We start from the raw sequence: 16095 nt of genomic DNA, 5'->3' as shown, positions 1-16095 counted from the left end.
GTTTTTCAACTGAATAATGTGTACCAAAAAAGGGCTTTTGTCCTAGGGGAAACTGTGCATAAATGTATATTGTCATGAAAGTAACAGGCAAAATTGCATTATATTGCTTGCAAAATATGAACTTTAGGCAAAATCACATTTAAAAATGTGTGTATTAAGAGAAATGCACACACTGATGGATTTCCATGAGGATATATCTGCATATCAAACTGCTGTAGCTAGGTGAAGAACTCATCTTAATGCTGGAAAAATGAGAAACAGGACAGATTTGCCCATCTCTAGCTACCACTGCCGGACTCTTGGTTTGGCAACGTGGATAATTGTGGAAAGCTGCTAGTTGGGTAAATGGTTATCTGTGTTCACTCCCTGAAGAAAGTGCAGCATGAGAGAGATTTCCTGGGACTGTGAGTGTGTGGCAAAATCAGATGGCTCAAACATTAGTATGTGCAATTCCTTTTGAAAACACACAGACAGACACAGACACACACACAACAGCCCCCTCCAAATTAGCCGACCCTCATAAAACATCTTGGTGTATTTTCGTTGTTGTTGTTCCACCCTCTCCACTGTTCTCACAATGCTTCATTCCATCCCCCTCCCCTAGCAGCCATTGCCACACGCAGCTTGCTGTATGGGGACTCCATTAATCCTACATTTCCTAGATGGTATCTAAGTCACAGTGGGTTTCCACAGAAATTAATTTGTCCTGACAACAGGCCTAAAGATTGGAGTCCGGGGATCGCTTGGCATATTCCCTTTTAAACCGAGGACAATAATAAACAGAAGGCTGATAAGGACAGTTCTTAAAGACCACACAGAGAAGCGGCCTTGAACAGACTTTACTCATTGGGTATTGGTGGATCTGCCTGATAATTGCCACGCCAAAAGCTCTGTGTTTGAAAGGAGAACAAGCAGCCTGGATTTATGTGTGGTTTCAGTACAACAGCAGCAGGTTGAACAAACAGAAACTCAGAATGTAAATTTCTTGCTATTTTAAGGTGTAAAATAATTTTCAAAACTTATATTGGAAGCCTGAAGAGAAGAGCTTATTCTCTTTTCCTTGTGGGGGCTGTATTTTTTTATTTTTCAAATGCCTTGCAGTTTACACATTTTTCAATTTTTATCAGAACATTGGTCTAGATAATTTTCCCCGAGGCAGCCAAATCACACAAAATATGGAATTAAGAAATTCCACAGGTCCTGGGTCCAACACGCAGAGATTTACAGCAAATACTATTTATTTGAGTCATTCCTGTTTAAATATTTATTTTATTTTATTTTTTACTGTATCTTATCCTGGAGGATCAGAGTGGGTAACAATCTAATTGTGTGTGTGCGTGTGTGTATGTGTGTGGTTGTTGTATTGCAGAGGCCTAATTATTTTATTTTTCCACTTTTACCTCAGCTGTGAGGGAAAGGACCCTCAGGGTATCTTACAACAATAATGAAACAACCATTGTAAACAATAAGGTCATTAAAGACAGAATAACTCTGGAATTGAACTACTCTGTATCATAATGACACCCTTTTAAGCATATGGCTGCTTCAGGAATGTGTAGACATGTTTTCCATTCTTTGGTATATGGTTGAGACACACACATGCATACATTTCTATATTCCATTTCTAACTTTGCTGGGTAAATAACACTTTTCATCCCTGTGCTTATTTTTATGCAAGATGTTAATTGGGCAGATAACCCAGAATGTTTTTAATGTGCTTCTGTTTATCAATAAGGAATCCTGGCACTCTGAAGAATTGTGATTTATGAGGTTGTCAATAAAATCCATTTCAACAAATTTATGAAAACACCATCATAATATTGTGAACAGGTTACCATATGAAGTACAAGGAATGTTGCTCAACTTTTTCACCAGTCAGGCATAGAGGATATAACCGAGAAAATGCAGAGAAGCAAATTGAGATGGAAGCAACTGAAAAAATGGCAGAGAGTGTCTGAAAGATTCTCCCACCATCACATCATCATCATTATTGTTATTATTTTGCTAAAGTGAACATTGATTTTGCTTTTAATGAAATGACAGCTTCTCAGTACTGAGAGAGAAATAAATAACTGCCTTAAAAGCAAGGTGTTAATACATTTGGCAGGGAATGCGTTATCTACACCTAAATTGCATAAATCAAATATTACTTTAATACACCTGATGGTGCCTTCTTTCTTGGTGAAAATTTAGCTGCATACTTTTTAAAACCATGGTAGTCTCCAACTAAAAAAAGATACAACAGAGCATAGTAGATTGCCTCACCAGCCTGCAATACAACACACACACACTCAAATATTTAGAATATCTATGTAAGTCAGATAAGAAGTAGCATTTAAGCTGTGACTCCACAGTGCCAGGGGAAGGGGAGGGAAGAAGGTAAATGATCCAAAGTGTTTGCATGGATCACTTGGAATGAATGGTCCTAATTTATTTATTTTTAATGGGTGGCTGAGAGTCACTCTGTAAGGCGTGAGACTAACTGCAGCTGCAATCATATCCCCCCACAAAGGGAAAGCAAAATTATCAAGAGGATTGAGCAACTCCTCTAGGAAGAATGGTTACATTTGGAGCTTTTTAGTTTAGAGAAAAGGCAATTAAGGGACAACATGGTATAACATTATGTGCAGATTTGAGAACATGAACAGAGAAAAGTTTCTCTCTCTTAAAAACAGTGCAAGATCTCAGGGGCATCCAATGAAATTGAATGTTGGAAGACTCAGGACAAACAAAATAAAGTTTTTTTCCCCACACAGTGCAAAAGATAAATAATGGGATTTGCTCCCAAAAGAGGCAGTGACCGCCACCAACCCTGATGGCTGATTAGACAAATCCATGGAGGATAAGACTATCAGTGGCTGCCAACCCTGATGGCTATCTTCTCTTTCCACTGTTGGAGGCACTATGTCTCTGAACGCCAGTTGCTGGGGATCACCTGTTGCACTCAGGTTGCTACTGTGAGAAAAGGACGCTGGACTAGATGGACCACTGGCCTGATCCAGCAGGGCCCTTCTTAGCCCCCCCCCCCGTTTACTCCCACTGTATTCAGTCAGGTTTACTCCCAGGTACATACATAGGAGCCTGAGAGTGCTTCCAGATGGTTGTTTATTGCAGGTTTTAAGCTGCTAACACATGCAAAGCTTTTTGCAACATGGTGACCACAGCCTGTATTTTTTCTAACAGTAGGAGCAATCCACACAAAAAAGCTGATGAATTTTTACGAGGACTTTTAAGGATAAAATACCATTTGGAAACTGACATGAAAATGTGGAGAACTGAAGTTAAGATAGGAAAAATGAGAAACAGAGGGAAACTGAAATCAACAGATTGACTGACCCATCTCTAAAATAGAGTCAGACCATTGGTACATTTAGGTCAATATTATCCACCCTACACACAGATGGAGGCGGCATCTCCCCAGTATTTCCCAGGCCTACTTGGAGATGTTAAAGATTGAGTCTGGGACCTTTCAAATGCAAGTCATATGTTATGCCACTGTGGTATAGCCCTTCCCCTACATAGCCCAGTGCAAACCATATTACTGGTCCACAATACATGCTTTCATTTTCCTGTTGCCATCATTCACACAGGAAAATGTAAACCAGGTTCTTTTTCTTGGAGAAAAACCTTTCAGAAAAATCTACTTTCCTGCCTCCTCCCATAGAACGTATTAAATGTATATGACACCTGCTCAGGAAGCACATCCAATGGAGTAGACATTTCAGAAACCAAATGCAAATTCAGCCAATAGGGTCACAGAATAAATAGCATTTTGAAATAAACCACAATGCACAAGAAAGCATGTAAAGCATAAGGTTATTCAAATAGAAGCAACCTCTATCACTGTGATGCACACAATGGTACACACACACCATTTGAATGGCAATGTCCATCAAATTTTGGGGGCCCTGGCCCCCTCAATATTTTTATTGGGGGGGCCAAAGGGACCTTGGCCTTTAGGAGTTTTCTCCTATGTAGGTCCGTATTAGCTTTGGGAATTGCCCTATAGTCTACTTGGCATTTTGCTAATCCACTATTGGTGATCTCCATTAGTGCCTTAGAAGTGTATTGCTCTGAATTTTTTCCACAAGTCGTCGTAGTCGTCGTCTTCTTCTTCTTCTTCTTCTTCTTCTTCTTCTTCTTCTTCTTCTTCTTCTTCTTCTTCTTTATATTGTCCACTAATGGTAACAAATTGAGTCCTGCTGGTGACTCAGGTACTGTACATGCGTAGCTGGAGCACAACAACCACCTGCCTGCAAAAAGTCTCATATTTATTACATCAAAAACTTTTAAGAAGAAGAAGAAGTAAATAACACCTTTCCCACAATTGGGTTTAAAATTAGTTTTTATGCTAAATATTAATCAATTACAGCTGGCATGCTTTTAAAATTAAATTGTGAATGGCTGCATTTTTTATTTGTCACACTTAAAGAACTCCATTAATTGTGCCAAAGTAGAGAAGGTTGAGAGGTGGGTGAACCACAGAATTAAAAACAAATACCCTTCATTGCTCCTCTTTCTGATTTTTGACACCGGACCAAAGTGCTGTTCATGGTGCTATGGCTGAAATATGCTGTCATATCATTCCATGCATTTCAGTGGATCAGGGGGAGCCCTCTGTAAAATAGAGTATATGGCCACCTTACTTTTGTATATTTCAAACACCCCCATTCTCACACAAAGGCTCATTGCTTAATTCCCTGTGCACACTAGTACACACTGATGCAAACGCCCCTTCAACATTTGCTCGGTGTAGTATTCCCATTGTTTGCAATAGCCTGTCCTGTTCCAGATTCTCTGAAGCTGGTGGGTTAAGTAAGGTATCCACAAAGACCTCCTAGTTGTTTGCTTAGTTAACATTCCAGTGCATACCCTAACCCTTTTGGCTCCATGCAAGTCAGGTGGAGAGTTAAAAATTCACTACGTGTTTCCTAGAATGCTTAATCTCCCCATGGATCTGGTGGCTGAGCTCATAGAGCAGCTGCCCCTCAAACACATTTAGCAATATATTATTATCTGGCTGGGAAGGTGGGCTACTGATGTTTAAATAAATAAATAAATAAAAGCAAGCAAATGTGGGAAAGTGATTAATGGAGGGCTGATACCCTCAAAACAGCTCTGTCTCCAGTCAATAGGGGGAGCTTTGACCACCAAAGGGAGTGGAGAGCAACACAGTGCTATTGTCATAGGGCTCATACTAAACCCTCATTCATTTGAGTGGAGCTCATGCGGGAGACTTTCACAGTGGATGATATAGACCCCCCTCCCTCCCCAAGCTATTAAGTGTTTCTGCATTAGGGCCAAATCAGGCATTGTTTCCCCTCCTTTTTATCCTTCCTTTCCTCTTTAGCGAACCTTTCTGTAACATGCTTTATCTATTTGACGCGTTTTATATATTTGATTAGAGTGACTTTGTATTATTTGATGCTCTGATGAGATAAACAGTCAACTTTTTGAATATGCTCCCCCCCTCCATTAGAATACAAGCCCATGGATGTTTCACCCTGTCTGCTTCTTCCAGTTTGATTTCCCTAGGGACTCATTATCATGCTGCTCACTCCATCCGTCACCTACACTGTTGAACTTGCTATCAAATAACCTTCAAAACATTCCTAGTTATTATGTGTCATAGGCCAGATTTATGATAAACTAACTTTGAAACAAGCGTGAATCTTTTGGACTTTTTATTATTATTATTTTGGTTTCTCGTTAATGTTCCTTTGCGATTACCTTGCGATTTAATTTTTAAATTGGTTAGCTTTAGTCTGCCCCTCTTTTTATGCTGGATTTCAGAAGAGAGACGACCCCCCCCCCACTTCTTCCCTTGCTCAAATAACTCTCCTTCTTCGATATTATTTCATGATGATATTTAAGCTCCATGTTTTTATTACGGAATGCAAAGTGAAGTGCCTTGGTCCATTTTGCTCTCCAGAGCTCATTAGAAGGCTCAAAAGCCTTCCTTTACAGTTAAACTTTGTGGGGAAACGAAAGCAATGCAATTGTTTCTGTCACTGCCATAGACCAACTAGCACGTCAAAGGGTAGGAAGATCCTCAGTAACCATTTTAGGCATAAGTGAATGGGACTGTCCTTCATGTGGTAATTGAGAAACTTGAGACTGAAGCTACGGGTCAGATATGTCCTAATTGAGTACTTCTACACAGCAACTTGGGAGGGGGACACTTAACCAAAAACACACACACACACACACACAAAAAACACTTTTCTGGGTCCTCTCAAATAACCATAGCTGTCAACATTTCCCTTTTTAAAAAGGGAAATTCCCTTATTCCGAATAGGATTCCTCGCAAGAAAAGGGAAAAGTTGGCAGCTATGCAAATAACTTAAGAAATCATTACTGCATGAAGACCTCAGAGATGTATTTTGTTAGAGAGCACCAGGGCTATTTCCCCCATAGTTCTCTAGTAGGCAATCCAAGACCCAGGCAGGGGGTGGGAGTCAAAGGCAAATGGGGTGGTCCATGCAGGCTGATGGTAGGCAAATAAGCATACAAAATGACAATTCTAAAATGTGCTGCAGGTTGGGTTCTTTTGCAGAGCAGTGGAGTAGGAAAAGCTAAGAGTCTGTTGAGCCCCTTCTCTGACAAAGTTGCTCGGTCTCAGACAGAGCAGCTCCACCAAGGAGAGTTTTTATATAAGACCAGCAGGAACGCTTATTTGTGTGCTCACCTTACAGTTTAAAGTCAAGGGCCAGCCCAACCATTTGAGTTTAAATGGACAGGTACAGCCATCAGGTGGGGGGGAGGCTCTTGCCTCAGGCAGCGGAAGCCTCCAAGGTGGTATCTGCACAAGTTGCCTCACATCTGCTGGCGGCAAAGCAGCACTAGCATCAGTGCCAAATTGGTGATATCTCACCTGAAATCGGTGCAGATGTTGGTTCTGCTTCTCCGCCACTGGCAGCAGTGGGAGGGTAGGCAGTGTAGGTGGCAGTGGCATGTATGGTGGTCTGGTGGCAATGGCAGCAGGGCAGGGTGGTACCTCCCATTTCTCCTCAAGCGGTGAAATGTGATACACTACCACTGTTAAAGCCCTAAATGGTTTAGGCTCCAAATATCTGAAAGACTTCATCCTTCCCTGCCTACCCTCTTGGATATTAAAATTTGCAGAGGGGGCCCCTCTTGATACCCTCAGGGATGGTGGCCTACAAGAGGGCATTCTTTGTGCAGCCCCTAAAACGTGTAATTCCCTCCCCACAGAGGTGCATCAGGTAACTGCATTATATACCGTATTTTTCGCTCTATAAGACGCACCAGACCACAAGACGCACCTAGTTTTTGGAGGAGGAAAACAAGAAAAAAAATATTCTGAATCTCAGAAGCCAGAACAGCAAGAGGGATCTCTGTACAGCGAAAGCAGCAATCCCTCTTGCTGTTCTGGCTTCTGGGATAGCTGCGCAGCCTGCATTTGCTCCATAAGACGCACACACATTTCCCCTTACTTTTTAGGAAGGAAAAAGTGACTCTTATACAGCAAAAAATACGGTAGTTTTGTCACATGCTGGAGACACACCTCTTTAACCTGACCTTTGACACCAGTATGTACACACACACACACACACACACACACACACACACACACGGATCTGCCCTATTCTGTTTATTGTAATATGTTTTCACTGTTTTCACTGTTTTTCGTATTGTATTTTTAAATTGTTGCAACCTGCCCTCACGGTGAAGGATGTGTAAGAAATCTAAATAATAATAAAAAACTCCTCAGGTCACCAGCCTCTCTCTCCACCTGTGTATTATCTCAGTGGCATAGGTAATAAACAGGGAACCAGGCAGAGGGCCTTCTTGGTATCTGCACCCACCCCGTGGAACACCCTCTCATCAGATGTCAAGGAAATAAACAACTATCTGACTTTTAGAAGACATCTGAAGGCAGCCCTGTATAGGGAAGTTTTTTAATGTTTGATGTTTTATTGTGTTTTAAATATTCTGTTGGCAGCTGCCCAGAGTGGCTGGGACAACCAAGTCAGTGGTGGCATAAAATCATCATCATCATCATCATCATCATCATCATCATCATCATCATAGGTAGGTATTGCAGTAAAGTGATACAGTGGTACCTCGGGTTACATACGCTTCAGCTTACAGACTCGACTAACCCAGAAATATTACCTCGGGTTAAGAACTTTGCTTCAGGATGGGAACAGAAATCGTGCTCTGGCGGCGCAGCGGCAGCAGGAGGCCCCATTAGCTAAAGTGATGCTTCAGGTTAAGAACAGTTTCAGGTTAAGAACAGACCTCCAGAACGAATTAAGTTCTTAACCCGAGGTACCACTGTACCCCAATATACCTCCTTGCCAAGGGCACAAGGGACCCTAGATGTGCCTCTGTCCCTGTATACCTGAAGGAGCATCTCTACCCCCATCGTTCAGCCCGGACACTGTGATCCAGTATCGAGGACCTTCCGGTGGTTCCCTCATTGCGAGAAGTGAGGTTACAGGGAACCAGAGAGAGGGCCTTCTCAGTAGTGGCTCCTGTGGAACGCCCTCCCATGAGATGTCATGGAAATAAGCAGCTATCTTATCTATAAAAGACATCTGAAGGCAGCCCTGTTTAGGGAAGTTTTTAATATTTAATGCTGTATTGGTTTTAACACTCGATTGGGAGCTGCCCAGAGTGGCTGGGGAAACTCAGCCAGATGGGCGGGGTATAAATAATAAATTATATTATTATTATTATTATCCTTGATGTGATCCTCAACATATAAGTTCCCCATAATCTAGACAGCCAGGCCATAAGCAAAGAGCAGGAATGAGCAATATCCCACTATGAATCCAAAGCTTTTGGAACCAATGTACTGCATATATTGCAGCTTCCCCGTTGCCATCCTCTGCTCCTACCCCCACTGCCACATCACATCAAATTCTAGATTGTAATCTCCACGGGAGCTGGGAGCTCTGCTTTTTGTATTCTGTAAAGCAACATGTACGCTTAGGCACCGTATAAGAAAATGAACACATAAAGAATATTTTTGTAGGGATAAAAGGTAAAGGGACCCTGACCATTAGGTCCAGTCGTGACTGACTCTGGGGTTGCGGTGCTCATCTCGCTTTATTGGCCGAGGGAGCCGGCGTACAGCTTCCGGGTCATGTAGCCAGCATGACTAAGCCGCTTCTGGCAAACCAGAGCAGCGCACGGAAGAGCTGTTTACTTTCCCACCAGAGTGGTACCTATTTATCTACTTGCACTTTGACGTGCTTTTGAACTGCTAGGTTGGCAGGAGCAGGGACCGAGCAACGGGAGCTCACCCCTTCGCGGGGATTCGAACTGCCGACCTTCTGATCGGCAAGTCCTAGGCTCTGTGGTTTAACCCACAGCGTCACCTGCGTCCCTTTTGTAGGGATATTGAGATTTAAATGTCCAAGAAGGCTAGCCACTTGATAAGACTCTAGTCCTTGATTTGATTGGGAGACCCTGTGGCAGCTAAGTAAGTTTGAAACTACTTTAAATGGGTTGCACAGGCATCCCTGCACAGTGAATAGATCAGATGACTCAAGCAAGCAAAACCACCATGGGCCTACTCACTCAACTTACTTAGCACAGCTGCCAATCAATTTGAGTTATCTGCAATAAAGTTTTAATTACCAGCCTCAGATGCAGTAAGCTGTTGGAGTCTCTGGACCCCTCCTCTGGATCTCACTGAAATAAATGTTTCTGCCTTATCCAGTACCTTTCCTTTCCCCATTTTTCATTGCATGAATCTGCTGTAGATATCTGCAATGAAACAAAGAATATGGTGGCTCTGATTGATACTGTATTCTTGTTTTTTGCCAATGAAGTTATGCCTTCATGACAGAGTTCATGCAATTATTTCAATATGGCTATAGGGTTGGAATGGAGAACTTTTTTCTGCCTGAGGGCCATGTTCCCTTCTAGGCGATCTTCCAGGAACCAAATGTCAGTGGTGGGTGGGGACAGAGGTAAAAGTGGGAGGAGCAACAAATGTACATTCCAACTTTGTACAGTAGGCTTCTTTCTATACATACTCACTCACTCTCACACACTACTGAGGAAAAGCAAGAGGAAGTATCAGAGCTCAAGGACACATTATAGGCAGGCAAGAGAACTTGAGAAGACTAAGACTACAGAGGGGGCATGGCCTGGAAATAGCCCCAAGGGCATGATAGAGAGGCTTGGAGGATCACATTTGGTTCCTGGACCCAAGATTCCTCATCCCTGAAATGTCATAGGTGGCCCAAATACATTCCAGTAATTCCATCTTCTAAACCTGATCTGAGAATCAAGTTCATTCCGATTCCTCAGTATTGCCCTTATATATGGAAGCCTATCTCCAATACTACAATACTGTATCCAACTAAAATAAAAAAATTCCTTCCAGTAGCACCTTAAAGACCAACTAAGTTAGTTCTTGGTATGAGCTTTCGTGTGCATGCACACTTCTTCAGATACACTGAAACAGAAGTTGCCAGATCCTTCTATATAGTGAGAAGGTGGGGAGGGGTGTTACTCAGAAGGGTGGTGGGAATGGGAGATAGGCAGATAGCTGAGAGAGCCTCTTGATGACTCTTAACGACTGTAATAGGTCTTACAGGAAAAGGCAAGGGGTGGGAAGGTGAGAAATGGTTTAGTCATGTATAGTGAGATAAGAATCCAATGTCTTTGTTCAGCCCAGGTCTTTTCATGGTTTTAAGTTTGGTAATGAGTTGTAATTCAGCAGCTTCTCTTTCCAGTCTATTTCTGAAATTCCTTTGTAGTAAAACAGCTACTTTGAGATCTTGTATGGAATGTCCTGGGAGATTGAAGTGTTCTCCTACTGGTTTCTCTGTTCTGTGATTCTTGATGTCAGATTTATGTCCGTTTATTCTTTGGCGTAAGGTTTGGCCTGTTTGTCCAATATAGAGAGCTGAAGGACACTGTTGGCATTTGATGGCATACACAATGTTAGACGATGAGCAATTAAATAGTCCCGAGATGGTATGTGTGATGTTGTTGGGGCCAGTAATGGTGTTGTCCGGGTGTATGTGGCAGCAAAGTTGGCATCTGGGTTTATTGCAGGCTCTGGTGCCAGTGTCTGTGTTAAGTCTGGTTGTAGTATTATTGTGGGTTAGGAGTTGTTTAAGATTGGGTGGCTGTCTGTAGGCAATGAAAGGTCTTCCTCCCAGAGCTTGAGAAAGAGAACTGTCATTGTCCAGGAGAGGTTGTAGATCTCTGATGATGTGTTGTACTGTTTTAACTTGGGAGCTGTATGTGATGACTAGAGGTGTTCTGTTATTTTCTTTTTTGGGTCTGTCTTGCAGCAAGTTCTCTCTGGGTATCAGTCTGGCCCTGTTGATCTGTTGTCTAACTTCATCTGCTGGGTATTTTAGTTCTGAGAAGGTTTGCTGTAGATCTCTTAGGTGAGAGTCTCTGTCTGTAGAATTGGAACAGATGCGGCTGTAACGTAGTGCCTGGCTATATACAATGGACTGTTTGGTATGTTTGGGATGGTAGCTAGAGGCATGTAGATATGTTTGTCGGTCCCACCCCTTGCCTTTTCCTGTAAGACCTATTACAGTCGTTAAGAGTCGTCAAGAGGCTCTCTCAGCTATCTGCCTATCTCCCATTCCCACCACCCTTCTGAGTAACACTCCTCCCCACCTTCTCACTATATAGAAGGATCTGGCAACTTCTGTTTCAGTGTATCTGAAGAAGTGTGCATGCACACGAAAGCTCATACCAAGAACTAACTTAGTTGGTCTTTAAGGTGCTACTGGAAGGAATTTTTTTATTTTGACTATGGCAGACCAACACGGCTACCTATCTACTACTGTATCCAACTAAGTTCTGCTCAGAGTAGACCCTTTAATACTAACGAGCCTAACTTAGTCATGTCATTAAGCTCAATGGGTCTACTCTGTTGCTCATGGTGGCAGCAGTTATTCTTAGAATTATGGAAGATGCTCAGCCCAGGAATTTGTTTGCTGTACTGGAACTGAGCTTGCTGTCCCATCACACAAACATCTACAGTACTTCTAGCTTTCCAAAGCTTCCTTAAGCTCAGCAGTCTAATTTAGAGAGTGTGTGTTTGTGCACAGGAGCCATTGGGTTCTTGGTGTTGTTAAGTAGCAATCAGAAACCCTCGCTGACCTACTACAAAATCACCCAGAGATAGTGATGGACTAAACTGTCAGTTTTAGTTTTTCTTCATTTCTTATTTTTCCAGTTTTAAGTTCTATACATCACATTTCTGCATCAGTATGTGAAAAGGCTCACAGAAATTGACATCGTGCATTTCTCCTAACATTCACATTTTTATATGTAATTTCTCCTAATACAAAACAGTTTTGCAAGCAATTTTCTCCACTATGGTGCATTTTCGATATGCCTTTTTCATTAATACATGCATTTTATGCTCTTTACCCTGCTGTAGACATTTTGTACAGATTTTGGAGAACTACATTTCTACATTTTGGAGAACTACAAAATTCATACAAGTGTGCATTTCCAAAGATACTTTGTTTCAGTTTGCATATTGTTGCAGGGAAGGCTGTGTTAGGGCTCATCCAAACTTCTGGTTGGCCCATGACTAGAAAGCATGCGTCCAAGTGGTTTTGCACTTGACCTGCTCCTTTCCCAAGGAAATCTCACTCTATAGCTCTAAATTGGAACAAACGTCAGTCCGGAGGAAACTTAAACTGCCATTTGCTCCAATTGAGCACTAAAGAGCGATTTTCCCTGGAGGAGAGTAATGGGACAAGAAGAAGTGTGGATAAGCCCTTAGGTTTGCATTAAAATGTGAACTAAACCAAATCCCAGACTCTCCATCCCTACCTAGTGAACTGTTAGTAGTTCTCAATTTACCTTATGTCGATTCCTGGTCTAAAGCAGCCAAATCACTCTATTATCCCAGTCGTCCATGGGTAGGGAGTGGGAATAAATTCAACTCAGTTTAAATTTAAGAGAACTTGCCCTTTGCACATTCTGAAGCAAGATTTGAACTGAGAAACAACCATCCTTTGAAACTTACATATCTTTGAATTCTGCAATGCAACTTTCCAGCCAAGTGATACATACAAGAATGTACATGTGTGTAAAGGCATATATTAGTGAAAACAACCTTAAAAATGCATTATATTTTGGGCAACTGCTTTGCAATGCGTATGTTTGGGGAAATAGCCTAGAAACATGGGCATATTAGGAGAAAGTCACACTATAATGCTAGTGAATTTTAATGAGGATGTATAACCTCCCCCCCCCCCAAAAAAATGGTGTGTAAATGTGGAGAACTGAACTTAAAACTGGGATAAAATTAGAAACAGAGATAAATTGAAATTGACATATTTGCCCACCCCAACCTATGGGATCTCATTATGTTTTACCATTCTTTTGGGATGTTTCTGGATGGAATATACACAGGATGGAAAGTGACTGTTGTTTATTTATAAAACATCTAAAAATTGCTGGGCATTATATGAAAATTAAGACAGAATACAGTTCCTGTTCTCGGGCTTACATTCCAATAGATATGACTTATGAGCCCTTGTTTGATTTTTATAGTTCTCAGGTTGTTTTATTATGGATGTTATGTAATTTTAATAATTGACTTGTTGACTTGTATTTTATCGAGTGCATTTTATTGAGAGCCACTGAGTGATGGAAAAATAGTGTAGAAGCGACCCCTCCCCCAAAAAAAAATCTCAGAGGAGGGGTGTGCAGAGAGAAGTCTTGTACAGATAAGTGCTGTTTTGAAATCTGCTCTTCAGTTTCTGGAAAGTTTAATTCCTCTGCAAAAGAGGCTTCCATTTATATGGCTCATTCTCAGGAAACCTAAGGAGATCTTTAGCATTTCAGTCCAGATTTCCCAGCTAAAAAGCTGCTTCTGACAGTATATTGCTCTTCATTTTGCCAACCACCTTGCAGATGGGAGGGAATCCAAACATGATGTTCCCATATGAGGCTGCAAACAAACCATATACAACTTCCCCTAAAGAGTCTTGGGAACTGTAGTTTGCTAAGAGTGCTGGGAATTACAGTTTCCATTATTCTTTGGGGGTTGTCATGTCCTTTAAATGTGCTTTAAGTGTATGCTGTGTATACAGCCACAAACAGAAATACTCTTGGAATGTATACCTAATGCGTTTCCTACTGTGAATGTTTCTCATGTGGAGGCTGTTTTTAAGGCTAGGGAGACCCAGGTTCAAACTCCTTAGTCTTGAAGCTCACTCAGCCATGCTGGATCATCTACTAATCAACCTACCTCACTGGGTTGTTGTGAAGGTAAAAATGAGGCAAATGGTCAGATATATGGTAAGGGAAAGAAAGATATAAAGAAAAAAGACTTACAAATGTACAAAGGAGGGCAATAGGGCAGAATTTCAAGGTAAGACATAAACAGTGAATCAAAAACTCATAATCAAAACCAGCAACATATGAAATGATATTGGGATAGAATTTGACATCTGTGTGACTGTGACTGTATTGTTAAATAAGCAACAGAAAACCACCAGACAGCTGTGGCTCCACTTCTTCCCTGAGAACCTGAAGTGGGTAGGCCAGTTTCTCTTATGTAGGTATAAAGAAGGCTTTTATAAACCAGTCCTTCCAGCCTTGGGCCATGACTAAATTTGAAGCTGTTAGCAAATGAATTATCAGTACAGTAGTGCCTTGGTTTAAGAACAGCTTAGTTTATGAACAACTTGGATTAAGAACGCTGCAAACCCGGAAGTAGGTGTTTTGGTTTGTGAACTTTGCCTTGGAATAAGAACATGTTTCGCTTCCTGTTGAGTGTGTTCCATTTGTAAATTGAGTCCCCCGCTGCTATGGGAAAGCATGCCTTGGTTTAAGAACCTTGAGGACAGGTTTTGGAGCCACACCAATGGCTACTGCTTTCAGGCAGGGGTTTGATGAGATCCGAATGGTAGATCTTTAGCAAGCAAAACATACTCTCACTGAGCTACAGTCCTCCTCAGACTTTAATAATCTGGCTATTTTGCTTTATGCTAAAAATACAACATCTCACTCACTGGTCTTTTTTCTGCTTTCCTTTAGGCAGCTCACCTCCAGTCATCGTTTCTGATGACTGGCAGGAAAAGCACACTTCTACAATGACCACTAATACAAGAAGTGGGGAGCTGTATGTCTGAGAGCCAATTGGGGCCCTTTGGCCTCTCTCTTATAGGACTTTCTGCAGGCAACACCCCCTACCCAGCCACACCCCATCTCCCTAGGTCACTCCGCTCATTGGCCCTACATTGCACCCTCCTTGAGTGTTTTGCTTGGCTGGAATGTGTCCTTGAACTCTAATCATGCCTTTTGCTTGCTTGGATGGAGGATAGAAAGGTAGACTGGCCTATTAGGACCATTGCCCCACAAAACTCAGTCTTGATTCATCCAAGTCCACCTCCCTTTTCATTTCTCTTTTTACTTACAGCCACTCCAGAGAACAGATCTGCCTATCATCCTCTTCCTCTTTGGCCTCACTGTTATCCATGTGAAATTCAGCAAGGGAATGGTTAGAATTAGTTAGCTCTGCATGTTGGGCTCCTTATTTAGCACCTTCTGCTAAGCTGCTGCTGGGCCTTTGTTTTCTACCCCACCAGTCCCAATGGGCACCAAACACCACTGGGTGTGCAAATGTGAGTAGAAACTAGCCTACTGTATTAAAAGTAAAAGTTAATTCATTGCTCTGCCCACTTTTGCCTCTGGCCCCATCCACCACTGGCCCCTGGAATGTTGTTTGGGAGGGAATGTGGTCCTTGGTCTGAGGAAGGTTCCCTGCATTTGACTTCTATTTTGGATCACTGTTGACTTGATACTATAACACAGGCATGGGGAGCCCTTGACCCTCCAGATGTTGCTGAATTAAAACTCTCATCAGCCCTAGCAAGCATGGTCAATGGTTGGGGATGATGAGATGATGGTAGTCCAGCAACTACTGGAGGGCAAAATGTTATTCACGTCTGCTCTCAGGGGTGTCTTACCTATAGAGACTAGTGGTGCGGGGTGCCAGGGCACCAAGTTCTGGAGGGCACCAGGGAAGAGGTGGAGGCTGGACGTGGTGCCTCCTGGCATCAGCTCACTTCCCTCGCCCACCTCCGCCATGCTGTGCCAAAGCAGCGCGCGCCCAGA

General features: G+C 42.2%; 1 long non-coding RNA gene across 1 annotated transcript in view; it reads left to right on the top strand.

Annotated features, from left to right (window-relative positions):
* The window catches only part of LOC308579300, a 93219-nt gene that overhangs the window by 35878 nt on the left and 41246 nt on the right, over positions 1-16095 (top strand). The gene's annotated exons all lie outside the window — the stretch shown is intronic.

This window comes from Podarcis bocagei (genome assembly GCF_964188305.1).
Source record: "Podarcis bocagei genome assembly, chromosome: Z".
NCBI classification, from domain to species: domain Eukaryota; kingdom Metazoa; phylum Chordata; class Lepidosauria; order Squamata; family Lacertidae; genus Podarcis; species Podarcis bocagei.
Note: the sequence above shows the minus strand (reverse complement) of the source record. Positions and strands in the feature narration are given on the sequence as shown.